General features: G+C 35.9%; 1 protein-coding gene across 1 annotated transcript in view; it reads right to left on the minus strand.

Moving 5' to 3' along the window:
- The window catches only part of LOC149791902 (muscarinic acetylcholine receptor gar-2-like), a 290,191-nt gene that overhangs the window by 71,149 nt on the left and 195,276 nt on the right, over positions 1-23,766 (minus strand). The window contains exon 2 of the mRNA XM_089970416.1: positions 17,675-17,796. The gene's annotated coding sequence lies outside the window, so the exon portion shown is untranslated. The remainder of the gene's footprint in view (positions 1-17,674; positions 17,797-23,766) is intronic.

Consider the following 23,766-nt stretch of genomic DNA (forward strand, 5'->3'; position numbering starts at 1 on the left):
TAGTCTGACTTTATTATAAAAAATTATAAACCATTGATATAACGATTCTGTAACAATTATTAGAGATTCTGCCAATCCTATCTCTATTAAAATTTAAAGGGACACATGAGTTTCTTAGAGCATTATATTATCAGGTATCTTCCTTTTTCTGTGACTTTTCTGAAGAAAGTGTTCTGATCCAATGAGTTGATTGCAGCTTTCTTCTCCACTGTGTAAATTTGTCAGGCTCAGTCTCAGGAACATTGACGTCTTTGTGCACAGACGGTATTCATTTGCTACTTGCTTATGACCTAGCTGGAGCTAATGTTGTAGTTAATCCAATTGTATGTGGCAAGCCTTGTTTAGATCCGAAAGTCGATCCTATTGAAAATGAAATCCCTGATTTATATCCAGCTTGTGCAGTTACACGTGCTGCATCAAAGATAATTATTGAGAATGATGTTGATCAGGAAATTACTCCTTAGCTGACACATTTATTGGAGAGGCTTTTAATGAGGTCACGTTTCTCCTTGTATTTATCAGTCAAAAGGTATTGAATACACTAATCCTTTTTTTACTACTCATTCTATTATTATAATCCTGTTGACAAACGACAAATGACAACAAATGTTTGATTCAGAGAGCTGTTAGTGTAACGTACGTCACACAAGTCTCTGTTTGATATTTTATTATAAATGGAATCCTCGTGAGCATATTGAGACCACATGCGGTACCAGCTCGTGACGAGTAGACAGTGAGCTATCAAGTTGTTGGTCCCAAGTCGTATAGAAAGGAAATTATTTATCTAGCCCATGAAAGTCCTTTGGTCTTATTGAGATGTCAATAAGACTTATCACAAGATCTTGAACTAATTTGATTGGATAAAAATAAAAGTGATGTTTGTAAATACTGTAGATCGTGTCACTTGTCAAATGATAGAGAAATCCAATCAGAAGATACCTAAGACTCATCTGCAACCTATTGCCGCATTATACGAACCATTTAACAGAATGATGGTAGACTGTGTCCGACCCTTACGTAAGTCCATATCAGGCAACCAATACTTGTTGACCATAATGTGTTCATTAACAATATTCCCAGAGGCAATTTTTAGACACATATTAAAACTAAAACAACACTAAAATCATTGATAGAGTGTTTTTACTCAATTTGTTCTACTCGAATATGTCCAATTAAATCAAAGGTCAAATTTTAATTTCGGAATTTTCCAGGAAGTTATGAATGCAGTAAGCATCATCCAGTTATTGAAGTCTTCTCTCTATGACCTGAAAGCCAATGAGATTTAGAAATATTTTTTTTTAAATTTTAAAAATATGCTTTGAACAAATTGTTTATGCTGGACGATATCGGAACGAAGGTGATCACTTACTGTTGTTTGCTGTTAGAGAATCAGTTCAAGAATCTTTAGGATTTAGTCACTTTGATCCCATTGGACATGTTATTCATAGACTACTGAAGCTATTGAAACAGAAATGAAAAAAACAGATGTTCTTGATTATTTCTAATTTTAAAAACCAGTTTGTCGTCAAAGCCTTGTGAAATTACAAAAACTAATCTGCACTCTACTAAGTCAAAAAGAGAAAAATACAAAGGAAAGGAGTTTTCAAGCCGATGATAGTTCTGGCTTTCTTGCCCTTATCTCAAAATCCTCTTCAGGCTAGGTTTGGTCATTGCACATTTGAAAAGAAAATAAGTTGTTTTTATTATATCCTTAATACTCATGAGAGGCGAAAACAAAAACAACTTTGACCAAAAAGAATAATTTAAAGAACTTTGTTGATAGGGATATACATGTTAATCATGAAGTTATTTCTGAGAATTTAAGCAATGGAATGAAATCTGATTTTTGTGATTATGGTTTAGCCAATCCTCGGAATTCAGAAATTATGAATAATCTGGACCAGAAATTTTCACATCTGCAGCATTAAGAAAAGATATGAACTGTTATGTATATTTAATGTAATTGTTTTTGCTTTGTTTATAAAAATTTGTTTATTTCATTACATGAAATTTTAATGTAACATTGCATGTTGAAATTGATGTTCAAAATTGAATTCATTTCTGCTTGACCTGATTTTTTTTAAAAACAATTATTTCATTTTAATTAATAATAGCTTCATTATTCTACATGTGTATGAACTTAAAATAACGATTATTATTCATGTAAACAAGAAGGAGTAAATATGTTGATCTGGGTCAGGGTTTTGGGGTTTCCTAAGTGAATGTTGCAGGTTATTGTCTTGTAAGTAAACAAGGATCATTAGATCATTTTAGAAGGTATTTTCATTAGGTATTGATTATTTTGCTAGCAAATTCTAATTTTGACCTGATGTCAGGTAGAGAACAATATATATATTTATTATATTGTAGTTTTGAGGACTTGACCATTCATGCTTTAACATTTCGCACCTTCAAGTTGTATCATGTTCAGTTTGAGCTGAATTTTGTTTTCTCCAAACTATTGAATTCAAGTGATTATTTTCCTTGGAAATACAAAGGTGCTCTGATAAAGGTCTTGGACAAAGACATTCATTGGAGTTTATAACATATTTAAACCCGGAATTATATTACTGTGTTTCGACAAAAGACTTGACACAGCATCACTCTATATGCTATAATAGACACTTCATCGCCTTCAGTTTGGGTCTCTTCGGGAATTGAACTGACTTTTATTCAGGACTTTTTATTATGAGTACTTGTGTCTGTAACTCTTTGATTTTTTTTATTTAATTCACAACGCCGTGAGTTTTTTTTCTTACTATTTACCCTTTGTGTTCTAGGGAAATAAATTATTTGTTAAATTGTACAAAGCTTGCTCTCTTCAACTCGTTTCTGTTACGTATTTGAAGAGCATAAATTCTTAACAGAATTCAAACAGCTATTATTCACGTCTTTGAGAGATCTATGAGCTTGCTATTTAGATTTAATTTTATTGTAACCGAACTTCACGTTAATGTCGCTCTTCTTTACTTCGGCTTCTGTAGAATGTGTGTGTGTATATATATATATATATATATATATATATATATATATATATATATATATATATATATATATATATATATATATATATATATATATATATATATATATATATATATATATATATATATATATATATATATATATATATATATATATATATATATATATATTCATTGTACAGTCTGTGTCATATTTATGTGTGTTGTATGTTTCTTCTGCTTGTACTGGAAAAAGGTGTGTGTGATAATGTAAAATATTTTATATTTTGTGTAAAGAAAGGTTGGTTTATTATGCATTTCAGACGAATATCCAGATATACCAGGATAAATGATTTGTGATATTGTTTGGAATTTTTGTTTTCATTTACAGCGGCACATAGTATAGGCTTGCACCATTAACAGAACGTTAATTAAGCGAATTCAGCTGTCGCTTTGATGTTAAACAAAAGCAGATACTAGCTTTCGCTTATTATATTATAACCTTTCTGGCGATAGTGCAAGTGTGATTGTAAGTACTCATAAGAGTGTATTGTCTGCGATCTTTTTTCTCAAACTTGGTATAAAAATCCAAAAAGAGTATTTGTATTTATTCATTTATGAGCCAGAAACCCGTCTAATTCATGCAAATCCAAATGATAACTAGTGCACAATTATTTGTATATTCCAATACCTCTCACACATACGGATACACAGATGATAGGTAATTTCCTGTCATGCACCTTTGCTGCAATTAATCCGAGATCTAATTTTGATGCGCGCGGAAAATCGATATCAGGAAAGTGAGTGATCGGTATCCGATATACAATCTGAGAGAAAATCGCGATGGGTTTATTTCCTCTTTCTCTATTATATGTTTTGTATTTTATGGCCGCCTGACTGGAAGAATTCTTATTTGTTCCAGTAGTCGAATTCAGAGAGTAAGGCACAAAAGAGAATGTAAAACACAAACATGATCTTCACAAATGTTTTGTGCATAGCTTAGGTTAAGTCTATCGGTGAGCCACAGATTATGATACCTTTAGTTTGGTGTAATTTACTACAAACGTCGTACTGGATCATTGTTCTGCGGAACACAACACAACGAAAAACACACTAATCGTGTTCTTCAATAAAACACACTTAGATGAAAGAAGGCATACGTTTGTCAAAGCGTAAAAAAAATTAAAACAATTGTTAGATATATTTTTGTACGTGATTGGCTTTTCTTTACAACAAACGCTAGATGTGTGGGCCTATCTGACTAAAGTTAATTATTTATAAATAACAAACATACGACATACCTAATTTTTGTTTCTTGCTTGTATATTATATATTATGATTATTGTCATTGTAGGTAAATATTTTTCCTTGGATATGAGTTCAGGAAATTAGTTTTCACTCTTGAATTCCTGGTGTACCATATTTTTGCCATTTTCATTACCAAACTTTAGCAAAAGATCTCATCTTATCTATAACTTAGAATGTTCTGTATGACCTCATCCACGTCTTGCTGTCGTGTCTTAGTTTTTTATATTAAGGTTGTTTATTTTAGAATTGCTAATTTCTATCTTAATATCAAAACCCATAGGAATCTGTTTTCTTGTTTACAACAACTATATTAGAGGTTTAAAAAAATATTTTATCTTTTAAATAATAGTTGTGGAACAAATGATGGATACAGCTTCAACATACATTGATTGCTGCAATATTTAAAGTGGTGTTGGTCTTGTCAGGATGTAATTCATTTGCCAAATGCGAAGTTCTTCAATCAGTCATCAACATTAGGTTTGGATAGAAACCAAATCAATTGATTGCTCTTTCTTATCGTGGCCTTCCATTTGTCTTTAGGGCAATTCTGCAATCGATCAACACTTATCCTGGCTGCTCAAAACCAGTTAATTCGAGTTTATGCAATTCCAGCAATACCACTTTTCTATTGCATGCAAATGTCTCCCTGCGATATTTACAGTATTAATATGGAATAGAGATACTGACTCTTTCGTTAAGTTTATGACTGTATCTCTCTCTTCCCCTCTCTCTCTCTCTATTAATTATGTGGAAACTGACTCATTAGTGGTGTACTAATGTGGTTCTAAATAAGTCAATAAATAGGAACTCTATGTATCACTAGGCTAGCTGACCCATTATTGCATTATGTTGATGTCAGTAATAAAATTATTCTTACAGTTTCTCTGAATTTTCGTGGGTATTTGCCAACTTTGGACGAAATGTTAAAAGGTTTTAACGGAAGGCAAGCATTAAACAGAAAATACAAGGTCTAATGAGTTCAGCCTGCTGGATTTGCATAGGATGACGAAGCATGCATGTGTGATTTGGTTGATTTCGTAAAGGGCATTATCAATAACAAATATAAATCTTTCGTTCAAATACACTTTTTCCTGCACATAACCTATGCTCATCATTCTAAATGATCTCTTCAGGTTTATGCTGAACATAAGATAGTCTTGGTGCAACCGAACTTATATCTAATACACCGGATTTGATCATAAAATGTTAAAAATTGCTGGCAATATATGGAGAATCTAACTTGTATAACGACACATTCAAGCACAAGTAATTACTCTATTGGTTTCTCAGTGTCGCTCACTTAATATCATGCATTGTTTATCAGTAATTCTAAATGAAAGAATGCAGCAAAGTAACTTCCTCGGAATTCTGCTATTATTTTCTTTTGAAAGCTCAAAACATTAGTATGACAGTAGAATAATTATCCCAAAATATGCCAAGATATTAGTCACGAATTGTAAAGCTTTTAGTATCAATTAAACATTTTTCTAGATAAATTAAATTTATGATCTTCCAAAGATGCAAACATAAAAAGTATATTTTATGCAGTAAGTAGCTTATAATGAAAAGCATACATTTTCGTTTGTTGATTATATCTTCAACATAAAATGGAACACAAGAATAACAGAGTACGTAATAATTATAATTATAATTATTTGATAAAGTTTTCCTGATGAAGATGCAATCAATATTCCTCATCATCAGTTTCCTTGCATGTGTCGCCTTTGTGACATTTCTGCAACATAGGAATTATATCACGATCTAATGTATACACTATAATCTGCATGCATATATTTTTTGGACCTGAATTACTTTGAAAGAGGAGTATCGATTTCCTTGCTGGAGACGTAACCGCACGGAATATGGAAGCGACTAAGTTCCGTTCTACATTTTATGTCTAATATTTGAATATGTTTTGAAATCTTATCAAAAACAATTAAATAATAACATTGTACTAATTTGCAATGATTAAAGCATATCCATTTGATTTTCTATGAGGTCTGCTATGCCTACTGTTTTGTAGAGGACTAAAAGGTACTTTTCTACGTTAGTCTTACACACAAACGTTTATCGCCTTTACACATCTGCACATTACCCCTGTGTTATCTTCTCTCTTTCAACCGAGACTTTGCTGTTCCTGCTCAAAATTTAAAAATAATTCCTGTGTTCACAAGTGCTATAGATTGTATTATTTTTAACAGTTCTAGAAACAGTTTAGACTCGTTAAAAAAATTAAATCTCTAAAAACTTTATTTATAAACAAAGATTGCTATTATAATCTTTCGAATAGACCTCTTTCATACCTAAAACGCATTAAAACATTGCAGACCTTCATGGTATCAAAACAATAACAAGGTCGACAACAGCAATGATTAATGCACTAGATTCACGATCAAAGGATTGCTGACTTCAAAGCAAACCATCTGGTTAGGCAAAGCACGTTGTTCTAATCGTTTTGGGACAAAATAATCTGCTAGTGTTATTGTGCCGTAAACCCCCAGATCAAATTCTTTTATTTATATATGCTTTGGGAAAAATGAGACGTATTGTTCCCCAGTAATTCCTTTGACGACACTAGGCAATTTCTTTCCGAGTTTACGTCATACACCGAATTTATCACATGAGATTGCTGCATCATACCATTCTTTTTAAATCATCAACTCATGTTTTGACGTTATTATCGAGATTTAACAACGTGACTACTATGTCTGTAATTTGTCTCTCTCTCTCTCTGAAGACAACATACATCGTCTGTATACGAATGACAACCAGTGTTAACATGTGATAATGACAAAATTGTTACAATTTCTAAGAAAATAATAGCATACTAGACAATAACTGTTTTAAACCAAAGGTTTAAGATCACAAAAATATGCCAGGCTTATCTCGTCTTTTAGGATATCATCCATAAGGCATTTCCTATTTAACATTTCAGCAAATATAAAAGATAGAAACCATACAGCCGCAAATTCGGGAGTAGTGTCCGAGTGGACATTTTGGATTTGGAAGATGGTATAGTTCATCGTCTTGTGTAGCAAGATATACCTCATATGTAAGTAACTATAATATGGATAAAATGCCGAAAGTACAAACTAATTCTTACCCAGATGTGAATGATCTCATGTACAAAAATCAGCTAGCGTAAAACTAAGTTTCCAATATAATTTCTTTTGAAATGTGCGTGTGTGATCTGGATTTTTAACGTAGCTTTAATTGTGTGAATTTAATGTTGGTGTTGCTGATATTTATTGTTTGAGGTAAATGATGTGAATGAGAAAGTCTTTGTGTTGTGATCAGAATGGACTCGGTTTTATCATCATTCATCTGCAGCATATGTCATCCATGATTTCACATCGGAAATGCACCTCTCTACACCTTGGATGGTAGCAACAATTTCAGTTGGGTGGCTAGATTTGTATATTTGGGTGTAATATGCGTACAATTGGTGAGACACTGGATGATGATCTATGACATTTGAGAGCGGCTGAGTGTATAGAATGATTAGAACAATTCCAAGAACAGACCCCTGTGGAACACCACAACATAGATCAACTGGGCTGGAGTTTATTCCATTTGCAGACATAATTTGTGTCCTGTTGACCAAGTAGGACTTGAACCACAGTAAGGCTGTATCATGAATGCCAAATACACGCTGGAAACGGATAAGTAATATATTATGGTATATTGTGTTGAAACCTGCAGACAAATCAAGGAGGGTGAGAACTGTAATCTTTCCGCTATTCAAAGCAGAGAGAATGTCATTAACTAGTTTTAGAAGAGTAGTTTCAGTACTGTGGCAAGGGCGATATGCAGATCGTACATTGCTGAAAGGACTTTGAATTTATATGAGATACAAGCTGGGATAGAACAAACTTGGAGTAGCTATTGATTCTCATCTAAATTTTATCTATCACATTTAGAAATGTCAAAAAGCAGTAAGACAATAAAAGGTCTCAACCACAATTTGTAAAATATTACTAAGATACTAATTTACAAATGCTCCATTGGTCAAATATCAAATGCCGCCCAATCAGTTTGATATTTCTCAAGCAAAAATAACTAAGACGAAATGGAAAAATACAATACGCGGCAGTAAAACTCGTGCTTGGTGATTGTATTATCACATAAGAATATCAAACTGTCCTAATCTTCACATTAGTAGATTAAAATATATTGCAACTAAAGTATTATAGGTTATTGAAGTAGTATCGGTTACTTCATGTGTATAGGAAAACATTAATGAGTTTTTCAAAGTAATACTGCACGACTTCAAGAGAAAAAACGAGCTATATTTTCCAATACCAATGCATTTTATGATATAGTTATTATATTTTTCTTCCAAAAGCATGATAATAACATTACAGGAAACAAGGCTATTGAATTTAACCTATATTCCAAAATAATTACAAAACTGTAGACTTATCAATACAAACTAACAATATTAATGTGCACATAGTGCCGCGGTCGACATTAGTTTAAACAACTCTTTGCTTAGTCCACTTAAATTAAAATTTCGAGTCATAGTTTGAATGCGCATCGAAACAATTTTACCATTTTCAAGTTTGTCTTCAATGGATGGATTTTGTTGTTCTTTTAAGCCAAATCAGTATTTCTTTCCTGCTTGTGTGGATTGGTTTTAACTGAGTCAAATCCGTATAAAGTACATGTGACTTGAGCAGTGGAATATCTTATTCATTTTGTTAAGAGAGAAGTAAGGAGAATAGGGTTTCAGTTGGAGATTTCGCGGTGTGTATCAAGTTTTGGAAGAAATGACATGGGTCATTTCCTTCGGATGTGAGAAGTAACCAATACATAAAGAGGAAATTCAAGATGCATAACTGTAAGTACATGTATAGCCATTCCTATTACCAGCTAAACAGATTAATGTTTTTGCCTGGTCACTTGTATGCTCGCTGTTGGAGGGACCCCAGCTATGATCTGCATGGCTTCTATCGCAAAGCTAATACTGTATCGAAATAATTAAACAGGGAGAATTATAAAGCAGTCCATTTAGCCAGCTCAGCTAAAATAAACTTTTCGTCGTCTTGGACTATTGGCTCTGATGTAATTTGTTTCCTACCAAAACCTTCAGTTACATTTTGTTCAGGAATCTAGTGTTTTGACTGACTTGTACATTGGTTTGTCTATGATAGATATGCGATAAACGTTGGCATCAGTATACTCTTTTTTGCTGTTTTTCTAGATCTTATAGAACACGGGCCATACTCTAAACCATTCTAGTTCTTCTGTATAACTATTGAATTATGAAATACTATTGTCATACCGTTAAGCTAGAGTTTATGTATTTTACAATTTCTTGTATCTTGTATCTTGTCTTATTTTTAGGTTTGCAAGCTGCTTTTGGTTAAACATTATTATTATTATTATTATTATTATTATTATTATTATTATTATTATTATTATTATTATCTCGTTGCCTTTTTATTATTATTTTAAAATGCTACATGTTTAATTGTTATTAAGTACTTAAATCTTTACTTATTCTCAAAACGTGGTTCAATAGGTCTCATCCGACCACATGTGCCCTCCTATATCTAACCGAAGGGAATCACAGCAGTACACCTGCAAACGTTGGCAGGAATCTGAGGAACAAGCGCATGAAAGTAGATGTCGGCCACAGACAGCGTAATATGTTCCAAGGAAAAGTAATAAAGTCTCATGCAATGTACGAACGTCGTAATGGGAAATCTGCAAATTGTTTGTGAAGTCTAGAAAACTTTCCTTAGTTGGTCCCTGTTAACAATTTCATCGCAAAGAAACTTCGTATTTAATAACCTGTCAAATATAATTTTAAAGCAGATATGTGTCTGCCGTTTACTCGAGCCACATCCCGAGACAGTATGAAGACACGTCTTGGTGCATTAATTTCTCGCATGGAAGTTTATTATCACGTGGTAATGGTAACGTTATCAGTAATTGCTTCAATTTCATCTCCATCTATTTGATAGCTTGCGCTGCTGACCATCACCATAATTCATTTGTTGACACACCTAACCTTAGCACAATAAGTACTAACATCGATATGATGTTTGTGTTTGCCATCGAACACAAGGAAAAAAATATCGAAACGTCTCATCTACATGTAATTCTATTTATTTGTTATCCCGGTATGAATAATACCAGAAATCTTGAATACTTGTTTTCTACTAACACATGTTCTTCTATGTCGAACGAGGCGATTTGTGTGCATCATTAAATTCGAAAATAGTTTTACATCATTGGTTTCTTCTAATACGATAATTTCGTTCCGGCGCAATTCTCAACCGTAATCTGATTTCCGTTGCTGATTTGGAAATGTTCTGTCGATGGAAGTATAATCATCTTTAGATTATACCCCGGCGCTCGAGTCTCTAATGATCGTAACTGATCTCGGATTGATTGGACCTCTTGCAATCCAAAAGGTTTAAACTAATCCGTAGGAACTATTTGATGCTAGCAAAGACTCGTATAGCAACTTGACCGTGATCCTGTTACTAATCCATCACGAAGACGAGTTCCGTAATAAATGGTTTTTACGTTAACAGTAAGCACGAGTATCACACGTCACCATAAGGCTGTCATTATATTTAAATGTAACGTTGATCTTTACTGTACAGTTGTATTGTCAAAGTCTCCCCCAAGAGATCTCTCATATGACCGTTCTGGTACAAATTGCAAAACCAATGTGTGTCAACTGAGTATGGTGGCAAGGATGATACCCAGGCAGAAAACGTACTGAATCATTTGGAGAGAATGCAAACAAAATATAACCAGGCAAAGCAATACTTTGGAAGCTTTGCTTACCGAACCGGATCAATATCTGCTACTGATACCATCAAATGTTATGCGTAAGAATGTATTGCCCTCAGAAAACTCTTCTGACCAAACAAGAACTGTTGATAACAATAACCTGTGAAGATTCAATCAAGATTTCAGCGCTGAGTGTGGGCTCATGTAAACGGATGTAGATCTTAGACTCATTGCCGGTCACCACCCTGTCGGAGATCATCACTGACTGATATATTGTTGTTTTCGTGCGATTAATCAGTTCACTTACTTGCTGCTGTCACACAATCCAGCAAAGTATTCTTTCCGAATAGGCGCACGCTTGTGAAATGTTATATATGCAGTTTCGGGTTCGTATGGAACTGTGACACTTTTTTCTCATTCTTGCACGTTTCTTCTCCATCCTTCGCTGTTGCCATCAATTCTTGATAAAACTTCTCACTTTCTTCAACATTTGTCTTGTTAAATCAAGCGTTGATAGGACGAATGAAAGAACTCTCCGAATATCCGTTTTTATTATATTTATTTATTTTGTGATCATTTGAGTCCGCCGCTATTTTCAAAATGAATACGTCCCAGTTGTGAGGTAGTTTTTAAATTGAATACATGGGATTCTCCAAAAATCCATTGACAACCTTCTTATGTAACTAATAGACTTCCATGCGTGTGGTCAGGCTTTGGAATATTCGCAAGTGCTGTTCTGTCGTCTTTGTCGTGTACCAAGGTGATTTTTTTGTTGCAAGTACACCGTGACCCTCTCCAATTTCTTCGATATCTTCTTCGGTTTCATCTTGAGGTTGCCCTCTTGTCTCTCTTAATATCCTTAATAGTTAGATGGACCCGGCTGGCCTTCTGTTCCAGTCAGCGATCCCACCTCTTCCAATATTTCTCTCGTGGCTTAATATTTTTATATATTCATCGGTTTCCGCAATCTTGTCTATAATTTCCTTTCTGGGTTGATCAGCGGTGCAAACAATTGTTCGAAGTCTTCTGTAAGGTCTCCTAGAAGCTATTGTAGCGATTGTAACCCATTTCTGACACGACTGTGTGTATCCCTGTACTCAACGAAGAAGTTTCGGTCAATTGTTGTGAACTTGATTTATCTAAACCAACTCTATATTTTTCACCAACGACCGGCCAGGACGAAATCTGCAAACATATTACAAAACTAATAAACATGTTTCGCTGTTGTCTCGAAACACTTTAGGTACACACAGGCACGTGTGCGTATCATTCATATATAGATATCACCTTTGTAAATTTGTGTCGAGCAAGGGGGAATTATTTTTTGTCTTGGCGTACGAGCACGAAATCTTTGAATACAATATGATTTATATTCGGGTCACGGTCATCAATAGTAGGAGCTTCGTCCATTGTGTATGTCACATGCCCACTAGATTAAATACCTCCGAGCCTCCAGTCAGCAAAGCCGAGGGTCCAAGTGTATAAAAATAAAAATAATAAGGTAAGAGGTACAATAATTTAATCATCTATATCAGGTTTTCCACAATAACAGGACAATTTTTCAACGCAATTTCTTTCAATATATATACAAAGATATTCAAATTGCCACTTATTTCATCACGTAAATTTAAAGGTTGTGGGTGTTTCCTTTCCGTATCCTTTCTATGCTATTCATCTGCAACTTCCGCCTTGTATCCCGTTTCGGTACTTTCGGTACCCTTTTTCTGTTATCCCGGTTCTTCGCCTTCGCATTACTGCCTATTCTCCCGCCCATGCGCCTTCAGACATCTGCCTCCTCTTCTCCCGGCCCTATGCCTTTGCACAACTGCCCATTATCACGTGCTCTACACGTCTTCTCCTCTCTCTAATTTTCGGGTGGCGCCCTATCCGACCCTGAAAACTAACTCAGAAGCCTTTGTTCAAAATCTTGTACTAATTTCCTAGCACTCCTTTTCCCCTCTTTTTTGCGAATGTACCATGTTTACTCGGAATACCATGATGTTTCTTTACTCACGTCAAAATCGTTACTGATTCTTCCAAAATGAATGTAACTGGATAATGTTTGGCCGGGTGAGAAACCCTCCTGAAATTTCGCTTATTTCTGACTAAATACTGGTGGTCTTTTTGAACACTGTCTGGGGTAGCAGCATTGAGTTGTTATAATGTCGGGTTTTCCGGTCTCTAAGTCTAAGCTGGTTGATTTAAAACAAACGAAATTTCTCACCACTGAGGAAACGTTCTCTTTCAATTAACCGCGAATGTAGTTGTGACGCAATGGCTAAGTCATGGGCAGGTAATTTCCTTGTTTCAGAATTGGTCTAAACTCGTAATATTATATAACAAGTATTGACTTTACCCAAAGTACTTTGAATTACGAATTATATAAAAGACATTTTATCTCAGAAGCCTTTGTTCCAATCTGGGTTGAAGTTCCTTTAACTAACTTTTCGCCCTTTTTAACGAGAGCAAAACGCCGGCACTCGGAGCGCAGTCTAGTCTCTCCAATTTCCCTATGATCTGCTCTCTTCAATGTCCAGACGTGCACTGATTCTTTCACAATGGAATAATGTCTGGCTGCGTGAGACTTCCCACCCCAACCCACCACCGAAATTCGATTACATTAGTTCTGATTGTATTTCAGCGGTCTCTTTGAAAATGGTTTGCGGTGGTATCACTGAAATGTTATCACGTCGGGTTTCCGGCCTTCAAGCCTAAACCGACTGGAAACATCGCTGCCAAATTGCAAACAGCGATTCTCGCCCGCGACAAGATCTTCAAAGGACGTAACCGCGAATTTGAAGTGAACGCTATGGCTACTTCACGGACAGGTAATTTCTTTGCTTCAGAATCGGTCTGAAGTCATAATATTATATAACACGTATTGACATTACCCAAAGTACCTTGAATTACGAATTCTATCAGAAGACATTTTAAAACATGAGGCAGGAATTGTTAGCAAATTTTCTCATACAATGTGACAGTAAAAGAAGTCAATGGAAGAGGTATTTCTAGACAGTTTGATTCTCGATGACGAGTGAAACGCTCCGGTTGGATCTTTGTGAACATTATAACAATTATCGATCGATGACGGAGCACTCACATACAGGCGATATCAAGTCAAATCATGGTTAGATTAAAAAAGTAGAGTTTTCCATGATCCAGCTTGGCAACTAATTCAAGTGCGAACTGAGTTTGCAAACATTTCATTATAATTTGATAGTCTCGGTTTTGCCTGCGTAGATACATCAATGACATCAAAAGCAAAACGTTTTCCCGTCTCTTAATGCCATGTCTAGTGTCACATGTATTCATGTGTGTGCTGCATGAAAACTCGAAATGCAGAGCCAACTCGTGTTCAAACACGCGATTGCTGAAATTTGTGTTTAGCAAAGAATTTCACCTTTAATAAAACTGTCGTCGTCGATCAGAAAGCTACAGAGTACCACTTTCCTCAAGCATCTAGATAGAATTATCGTGAGTCTAGAACATTACAGGATAGACGACTTAATTCTAGCAACCATCAAAAGCCAGAATGGAGAACCAATAGGGCTCACCAATGACGCATGTTACCGAAATGACCTCGCAAACCAAACATTAAGCTATATCCGTGTGCGTCAATGTCCTGTTACTTGAATGTAATTATTCCTGCAGGAAGAGAAAGAATCGCCAGATGGGTCATCAAAGAGGGGTGTAATCGCGAATTTTACATTGGATGTAAAAAATAAATTATATTATAAACAATTATGGATAATAAACTAATCGCAATGTACTACACACATCGTGGTTATTTGAAGGGTGAAGCAGCTGTTGAAATTTAGCATGCACAACAAAAGTCACCATACAAGTGTTGTGATACATTTAGCAACCCGCAACAAAAAAGAGTTCGCATCGGCTAATGTTTCTTTTTTTGTTTTTGGATGATAGTTTCCCAGTACCGTTTCTGCATGTAATCACATTATCAAGTGCTTCTTCGTCTTGGACATGATGGCATATATTGCGAACATGCTATTGTGGAACGATTTCTTTGTACACACATGGAGCAATTATTCGAACAACAATACAATAATTGCAGATAATGTCTCGGCCCCGGAAAGTTCGCACTCTTGAACGATCTTACAAGTGAGTCATACGGCTCCGATCAATTACAAAAACGCTGCATAATATAATCAAGCAACTGGGTTAAAACATGCTGAGACGAATCAGCAGAAGACTGTCACATAAATCACTTGCACAACTAAATGTCGTAGAATCACTCGGAAACAATTTACTTATGTATCTGTATCGACCGGAAGAGTTAGAAGGCAGATCAAAGGGTTTAGTAAAATTAATTATTGTATTTCCAAAATTAATAATACCTAAGATGTTACGCTTGCGGACTTTGCCCACAAATCTTTCACAAAATCTTTCACCCCAGCTATAGAGATATAGTTATGACCTAAAGGTCATACAATCGCGTGTGACTATCAGGATAAAAGTAGTAAAATCATGAGGTAAACAAGGGGTTCCCCTATATGATACACGGAATCAAAAATTGCTATTTTGTTACTACTTAGGAGCTTAAATGGCTTTTACTAAATATGTCAAATAAAAAGACGAACACAATTAATTAAAGCAGGAATAGTCTTCAACACATTAAAATATGTGCAAACGGAGTGCTGAGATATAGGTAAGTGAATAACTGTTTGATCCATGATGACATCACTATACATTAACCTACAATAGTCCAGTAAAATTCATACAAATCCACAAAATTGACATTACCTACAAATACACATTTATCGAAATTTTTTGCTAATACACTCAAATGAAGCTAGAGTGCACATTTTTTTGCATACGTATATAACCAAAATATTAAACACAAATTTTAACTGGCTGTCCACATGTAAAAAATCTTATTTATAAGCGTTAGTCTCATCCTTTCCAGATAATTCGCAATGCATTAAAATCAGCAGCATCGAGAATAAAATACAATCAGTAAATTATTTAACAACCAGAAGTAAAATTGAATGCATAGTTGATCCCTTCAAGCAGTAAACAAGATGTTCCTTCCAAACTTTTACCGAAGCTTTCCGTCTCATCTTGGCAACAAGAAAATAAGTAAAATATTATGTGATACATCTATTATTTATTACATAAACTGAAGCCGAAATGCGTTCTTTCAACTCAAAACCTTAAACTTTCTTATACAAGTTAGCCCGTTAAGTTGCCTAAACAAACATCATAACTTGGTTTTAAAATAATATTGATTAATGTTCGACATATGTGATTTTAGCCTACAGAAATGAAACTGAAAGAGAATAACAAAACAGTGTACAAATACTTCTGTCAAAACTTTGCCCACAAACTACAACCAAAAATAAATCAGTAAAATATGATACAAATATATTACATATACCAAGCTCATGCTATTTAATATAAATAATCAAAATTGAATTACACGATTCTAGAAATGAAACATTAAACACAAACTTTAACAAAACTTTTTTTTTTAAATTAAATGCAGACGTCTTTAGTAAAACTCAGATGGATATTTAATCCTACAAACCATGAACGAAATGTTGAACATAAACTTTAACCTGCTATCTGCAAACAGCAAATCTTACACTAAAATATTAACCGTATATTTTCCCGATATATAGTCAAGAAATCAGGAAAGTTAAATAAATAAGTACTACTACAAAATACTAGGCATAGGTTAACGGAAGAGCAAAAAGAATATTCAAACACACAAGCTCTTCGTATCAAAGCCTAAGCACAAACTTTAACATGATGTTTGAGATCATCCAATGCTGAGACGATATGCCCCCGATATTAAGTTACAAAACTTTTTTCACCTTTTGTTACCTCAGAACTGTTGCCATATGGTGTAAACTTACATCATACGTTTGTAAAGATTATTTATTTATTTATTTATTTATTTATTTATTTATTTATTTATTTATTTATTTTATTTATTTATTTATTTATTTATTTATTAACGGCGCACTTTTTCGGAATGTACACGTATGTCAACATACAAGCACGAGGTATCCCAATTTGACACTACGTCCAGGAAGAGTTGCATCTACAACAGCAATGTTATTGTACATGAATAATCCGAACATATTCGAGCTTTCCTACCAGTGATAGGAGAACAAAACTCCTTCGAAATACTATAGTAGCATACATTCCATTTACGGGGGTGGGGGTATTCTACAGGTTCAGAATATTTAACTACAACGTTTTTGTTTCTTTGAACCTGTCAGCGAATTTAATGCCGATCAATGGACAATAAAACGGTTTATAAAATAATAAAAGCCAAAAACATGCTGCAGGTATAGCGTGCCGAACACCTGTAGATCCATGCGTGTGACTTAACATAGCTGACAGTGACGTGAACTGTCGAAGAATAAGTTTGCAAATGAGCACAAATCTGGGTGCCCTTCGTGTACAATCACACTAATATTAAATCCGACTTGGAGAAAGGCTGCTAATGGAATTCTGTTGCATCTTAGGTGGTTCCATCTTTGTAATGAAAGACCCTTATTCCGTGGATGATGAAGCACGTTCTTGAAAACTGCTGCATATGCTTGGTAAGCGGGAAGTAGATAATGTGACGAAGTCAACAGATTAATATACATGAGACATAGTGGAAGATATTTATATTTTCTCACCTTATTTTTCGTATCACAGTCAGGTTGTCTCAGGCCATCTCAGTCATGGTATCCACGCGCTGAGACCTACTTTTCAAAAGAAGAAACTCTTGTTGTTTTCTGCTGTGCCTGACGGAACTGTTCTAAAATAAAAACAAATACAAAAGCCCATATAGCAACTTAAGGTCACTCCATCATTGAGAACACCACATAAAATATGTTGAGAGAGACTGACATACGCACACAAATTAAGATATGTGGAATTATGCAAGTAACTACTTAGTTCCACACAGCATGGTCAATTTTATCCCGTCTCTGGCCAAGCTCAAAATATTTTTCGGTCAGAGTAATTAAATATGGCTAAAAGTACCCGACTAAGTTTAAATGCTGCGTGTGAAACGAATTAGATACGATTAGCCATATTTATTGACTCGACCTGAACATTTACTGAGCTACAGGCAGGATAAATTTCACCATGATGTTTGTAACGACCTGTGAGTGAAAACACTGTTCCATGCACACATAATATATACATCATTGCGAAATCTAAACTCTCTGAAAAGATACCACAAAGACCGTAACAACTAGAAATGTGTTATATTAGAACTAACTCCTTAAAACTTTGTCAAACACCCCCAAATTGCGCACCTTTAATAAAAAATTTTAACAAATGAAAATTCTTGCACTTACCAATCATTCATCAGTCCGCACACTATTCCACATATTTCCATGTAGCGAATCATTCATTGCACTAGTAATAGCAAAAATTGCCATATTTAAACGAAAGAAAATATTAATTTCCAAGAATATTATGAATTGACATTTCTACGTCAGTAGACAGTTAGTACTTATGGTAATCTGTGTTAAGTATTGTAATGTATCGTACCGTTGCATAACATATAATGTTTTCCAAACGAGAACTGATAAAAGTTATCAGTATAAAAATAATAAGTACAGCAGCAGAGAGACTGAGCCCACCAACTATTCCGTCCAACAAAACACTCTATCGAGAACACTCTTGATAGAGGATCTTATTTCACAAAATAAACCCTCTATTCAGAAAACTATGATAAATAAGCCTTCTCTGCTGACTAGAAGAGTTATTTCATGAAAAATAACTAACTATAAAAATACTTCTTGACTCCGGGGTCTACTAGACGAAACACATGGTGGCCTAGTCTCTCTGCTGCTAGAAATGTAAATATTCTAGGATTTCTGTGTGAATTAAAAATTTAAGTTAACAATAATGGCCAACATTGGAGAAGCACATTCTGCTAGACTGGCTCGAGAGCGACTAAGCAATAAAAAAATTTCTTCCTGTGAGAGATTTTGTAAGACAAAAATTACAAGCACGGCAGCAAGCACAAGTTGAATTCGACATAGACGAACCGGGTCTTAAAAATGAATCAGTGCGTGATTATCAGTATTATTCTTATGACGCACGAGAACCAAATAAACGAGGACGAATTGAACTTCAGGTTCAGGATACAAGTAGATATTTCCTGCCCGCTGAAGCATTTATTGAAGTAGAAGGTGAAATTATAAAAACCGATGACACAGAATACGGACTCAATGTTAAAATCGGTTTTGTCAATAACAGAATTATGGCCTTGTTTGATGGTGCTATCTACATGATTGATGGAAAAAATATTGAATCAATTCAAACGGATGTCGATGTTGCTACAACAATAATTGGTCTAGCAAGATATTCTGATGATTATACAAGATCAGCCGGTCCATCAATGATGTTTGCCAAGGACACTTCTAATCATCCTAACAGTGATCAGTACGATATTAGACGACCAAGAAACTTTGCCGATAACGCTGACGCTGATGTGTGGCCGGTGGTTCCTGGTGCTAATGCAGAATTTAATTTAGGTTTCGCTGCACGTAGACAAATGCTAAAAGGTAATCGTAGAAATTTTTCATGTGCCATTCCGCTGTCGCATATCTTTGGATTTTGCAGAGATGTCAGAAAGGTGATTTTTGGAGCAAAACATACAGTCGTGCTTGTTAGAAAAGCCGACGACAATGATGCGCTATGGCGACCTCTAGGTGACGCTGGTAAGGTAAACATAACAAAACTATCACTGTGGATGCCGGTAATGACTCCTGCAATTACTGAAGAACAGCGACTGCTTTCTTTTATGGATCAAGGTGGTAAAGTGCTGCTATCGTGGCTTACAACAACCACAGATAAGTATTCAAAGTACCAATAACAGTTTATTCACATGGCATATAGCATCACAGCAGGGGGTTGCCGCGCCGCGACATATTTTCATTGCTCTTCAGGATGCTGCACGGGTGGGTAATGAAACACGTTCGCATATGATATTTGATCAACTTGGTATCACTGACGTTTCTCTGAGAATAAACGGACATCAAGAACCATCCGAGAACATAATGCTAAATTTTGCTAACAACCATGTTGCACGTGCATACCAACGATTGACAAAGTATCTAGCGCGTGTTCTAAATATCGACACTGGTTTGCAAATATCACAATTGGATTTTATATCTCATTATCCAATCTATTACTTCTCGCTGGAGCATCTTGATTTAACCAGACAGTCTGTCGTTGATATTCACTTTCGCGCTACCGTGAATAGAGACGTAGGATAATGTTGCTTGAAGGTGTTGGCGGCCGAATGATATTCGTTGATGCACCAGTAGAAAATATGTAATATTTTCCGAAGATATGTATTAAATAGAATGTCATACAGTCATGTTAATGTCACTCTGACTCCTGGTCAGATCGAAAAATTGAAATCAAAGCATGCAAATGCCACAGGGATATCAATAACACTCAAACATGGACAACTTAGTGGTGGTCAAAATAAGCTATCAGTTACTCAAACACAGCTTAATCAAATCAACAAGGCTAAATCGACAGGAAAAGGAATCAGACTTGATTTTAGTGCCGCAGCAGTTCGTGATATGATTAAATCCGGTGGAATATTTCCACTTATTCCAATACTTGCCGCAACGTTAGGCGCAGCAGCACCAGTGTTAGCAGCAAAAGCTTTAAGAGCCGCTGCACTTGGAGCAGCTGGATATGCGGGGTCAAAAATAGCACAGAAAGCAACTGGTGGAAAATATAAGAAACAAGGAGGAAATATACTCTTGCCATACATGTTAATGAATCGTGCACTAATGGGCAAAATTAACCCAATAAGAAGAGAAGTCTCAGCAGCTGTAGCTCCTGTGCTACGACAAGTATTTTCCAAGCCTGAAGTATTGTCAGCATTGAAACAATCAGCTCCAACAGTATCCGGATACAAAAAAAGAGGGGGGGCCGGCCTAAGACTTCCAGGAACTCCGCCATCATGGTACCCAAAAAGGTTTTGAAAACACAAGGTGTTTCTGTTTCACTTCCAGCGTCCAACTTTGATTTACTTGATGCCGCTAAACGATTAGGCGTAAAACATTTCAGAGGTGTCTTTGTGCGAGATCAATTACCAGCACGACCGAATAATCCAGAAACCGGAATTATTAATCTTGATAACAGCGATGGTCCAGGAACTCACTGGGTTGCTTACGCGATCGGTCCACGTGGAATTATCTATTTTGATTCGTACGGGCTAGCACCGCCAGTTGAATTCTTCCAATATGTATCTCCATTGACTTCGTCAGCCAAGGTTTGGTACTCAACGCTGCCAACACAAACACTAACCGATCCTCCGATATGTGGCCGTGAAGTATTAAATGTTCTTGATGCAATCTCGAAATCAGCGAGTTCTCCTCACAAAGTCGTGCATGAATACACGTTAAAATCACAGATGTGATTTCCAAATTTAAACAACCCCATAACTAATAATGGCTGATATTTACGGAAGATCAAGCAGAACAAAGGAAGAAAAAAAAGATATCGATTCATCAAAGTATGCAACCAAAGATGAAATTGATAATCTTTTAACGTTAACCGGGATAGACCCAGATGAGGTTGTAATTTTTCAAGATCGACATGGCAAGCTAAAAACCAGTAACATTAAGTGGAATGACATAATTCGCAGGGTTATTGGAGCTACCACGGACAACATCGTTGTATTCACTGAAAGCGGCAGAATCAGAGATTCGCTGATATCAATCGCGGCGCTTCGAGATGATGCACGAAAAGCCGCAGGGGAACGTGTAGCGAAGACCGGTGATACAATGACAGGTGAACTCAGCATGAACGGTAACAAAATAACCGTTTTAAGAGATCCAACATCCCCGGAAGATGCCGCAAACAAACAATATGTAGACACGAGTGTCCCACACAAGCACTAGCGCCGTTGACGGTAAACTAGCCACGTTGCGGGCAGAGTATGATGTTCACGTTGGCGCGTTTACAAGACCGAAGAAACTTCGCAAAAACTGATGAGGCCGTGGATAAGTTCTTTGGGACTCCTCCAGTCATCGACATGAAACTTTCTGAAATCATACCAAGTCTTACTAATAACGCCAACGATATCAACAAGATTAATACCCGGTTAGGTGTAGTACGAACAGATAGAAGTTTTTCAGATCAAATCGCGTTGATACAACAAACACAGCAAAACATCGTAGCGGGGATTCCTGAGATCGTTAACAAAACCAGTTTGATTAAAGCCCCTACTGGAGTTACCCCGGGGCATATCACCAACATCGTATACACGGTATCAGCGGGATTGGCAACATGGTCTCGACAAAATAATACTATCAAATATACAGCAACAGTGTATAGACTGTCTGTATTCAGTGCCGCTAAGTTTGAGATCTTCACAACATATCCCTGGAGACATTCCACCGATAAATATTCCGGGGTTGTGACTATCATATTAAACAAGGAAACCGAAGAAACATTTATACTGGAAGCCGAAGACAGGAAATTAACCGCAACATCTTACTGGTGGTGTTTGGAATTTGTAGCTGAAACGCCTCAATTGGTTACCGTATAAAATAATAAATGCAAAGTGTTTCGGCATCAACGACAACACTAAATGCTCAGCAATATAGGTATGATCAAGTACGCGAATGGCAGTCAGAGTTAAAAACCACTATTGACAATTGTGCAACAAAGATAAAAAAATACAAACGGCGTGTAACTGTATTAGACACAATAATGTATTCGGTATCCGCGGTAGTTGCATCCACGGGTGTCCTATTATCAGCGCTGACACCAGTGACAACTGCAATCGCGATTACAATCACAATTTCAGCATCATCGACGATTGCAGGAGTTGCTAACAAAATTGCACGAGTAATGAAAGTTAAACAGCGCGGCCACGAGCACCTACTCGAAATTGTCCTCGTTGATATCATCCAGCCTTGACGATACAACAATATCCGATTCCGAATTCACGTTGATGTCCAGCGCATACAACGATTACAAAACCGCAAAGTGTTTTTCAAAGTACTTTGATTTGAAAACGATGAAGATAAATAATGACGGAATTACTTCAGCAGATAGCCGCAAACACAGCTCCGGCAAAAACATCAATGATAACAATATCTTCAACGCAACCAGAGTTTAATATTAATTTTTCAACTGCAATTCCAGTAAAAGAAATCGCGTTGGCACAATTACGAGTATATCATAGTTGGCCCAACATCAGGTCGACATCATTTCACGGACAGTTGCCAGATAATTCATTTGTATTTTCGTATCAGAATAAACCTGACGGTACCCCCGACTGGAACGTTGTCATGTTACCAACAGGGTCTTATCAGATAGAAGAAATCAACAAAAAAATACAGCGTCAAATAAAGCGTATCACCGGAAAAGAAGCAAAAATATCAATAATCGCCCACGAACCAACGTTGTCAACGATCATCGAAGTCGCTTCACCGGGTTACGCCGTAGACATTTATAACAGTTCAATCAGAACATTATTAGGATGGCCTGAAAATCCGTCACCGACACCACCGATACCACCTGAACCTAAAAAGTCCGATTATATCACTGACGTGAAGGCATATCACGGAATTATATTCGCTAGAGAAGATGGTACCATCAATTTCGGACGTTTCGCCCCCGTAATAACGGATGTTTTTGAAATATTTGTTGATTTTCTCCCCCAACAGACAAAAACTGGGAAGTAAATTACGGCGGTATTAGATTTTATTATTCGCTGGAGGATTTTATTGATTTA

The sequence above is a fragment of the Sinohyriopsis cumingii genome, chromosome 9 (genome assembly GCF_028554795.1).
Source record: "Sinohyriopsis cumingii isolate HCF-2022 chromosome 9, ASM2855479v2, whole genome shotgun sequence".
In the NCBI taxonomy this organism is placed as follows: domain Eukaryota; kingdom Metazoa; phylum Mollusca; class Bivalvia; order Unionida; family Unionidae; genus Sinohyriopsis; species Sinohyriopsis cumingii.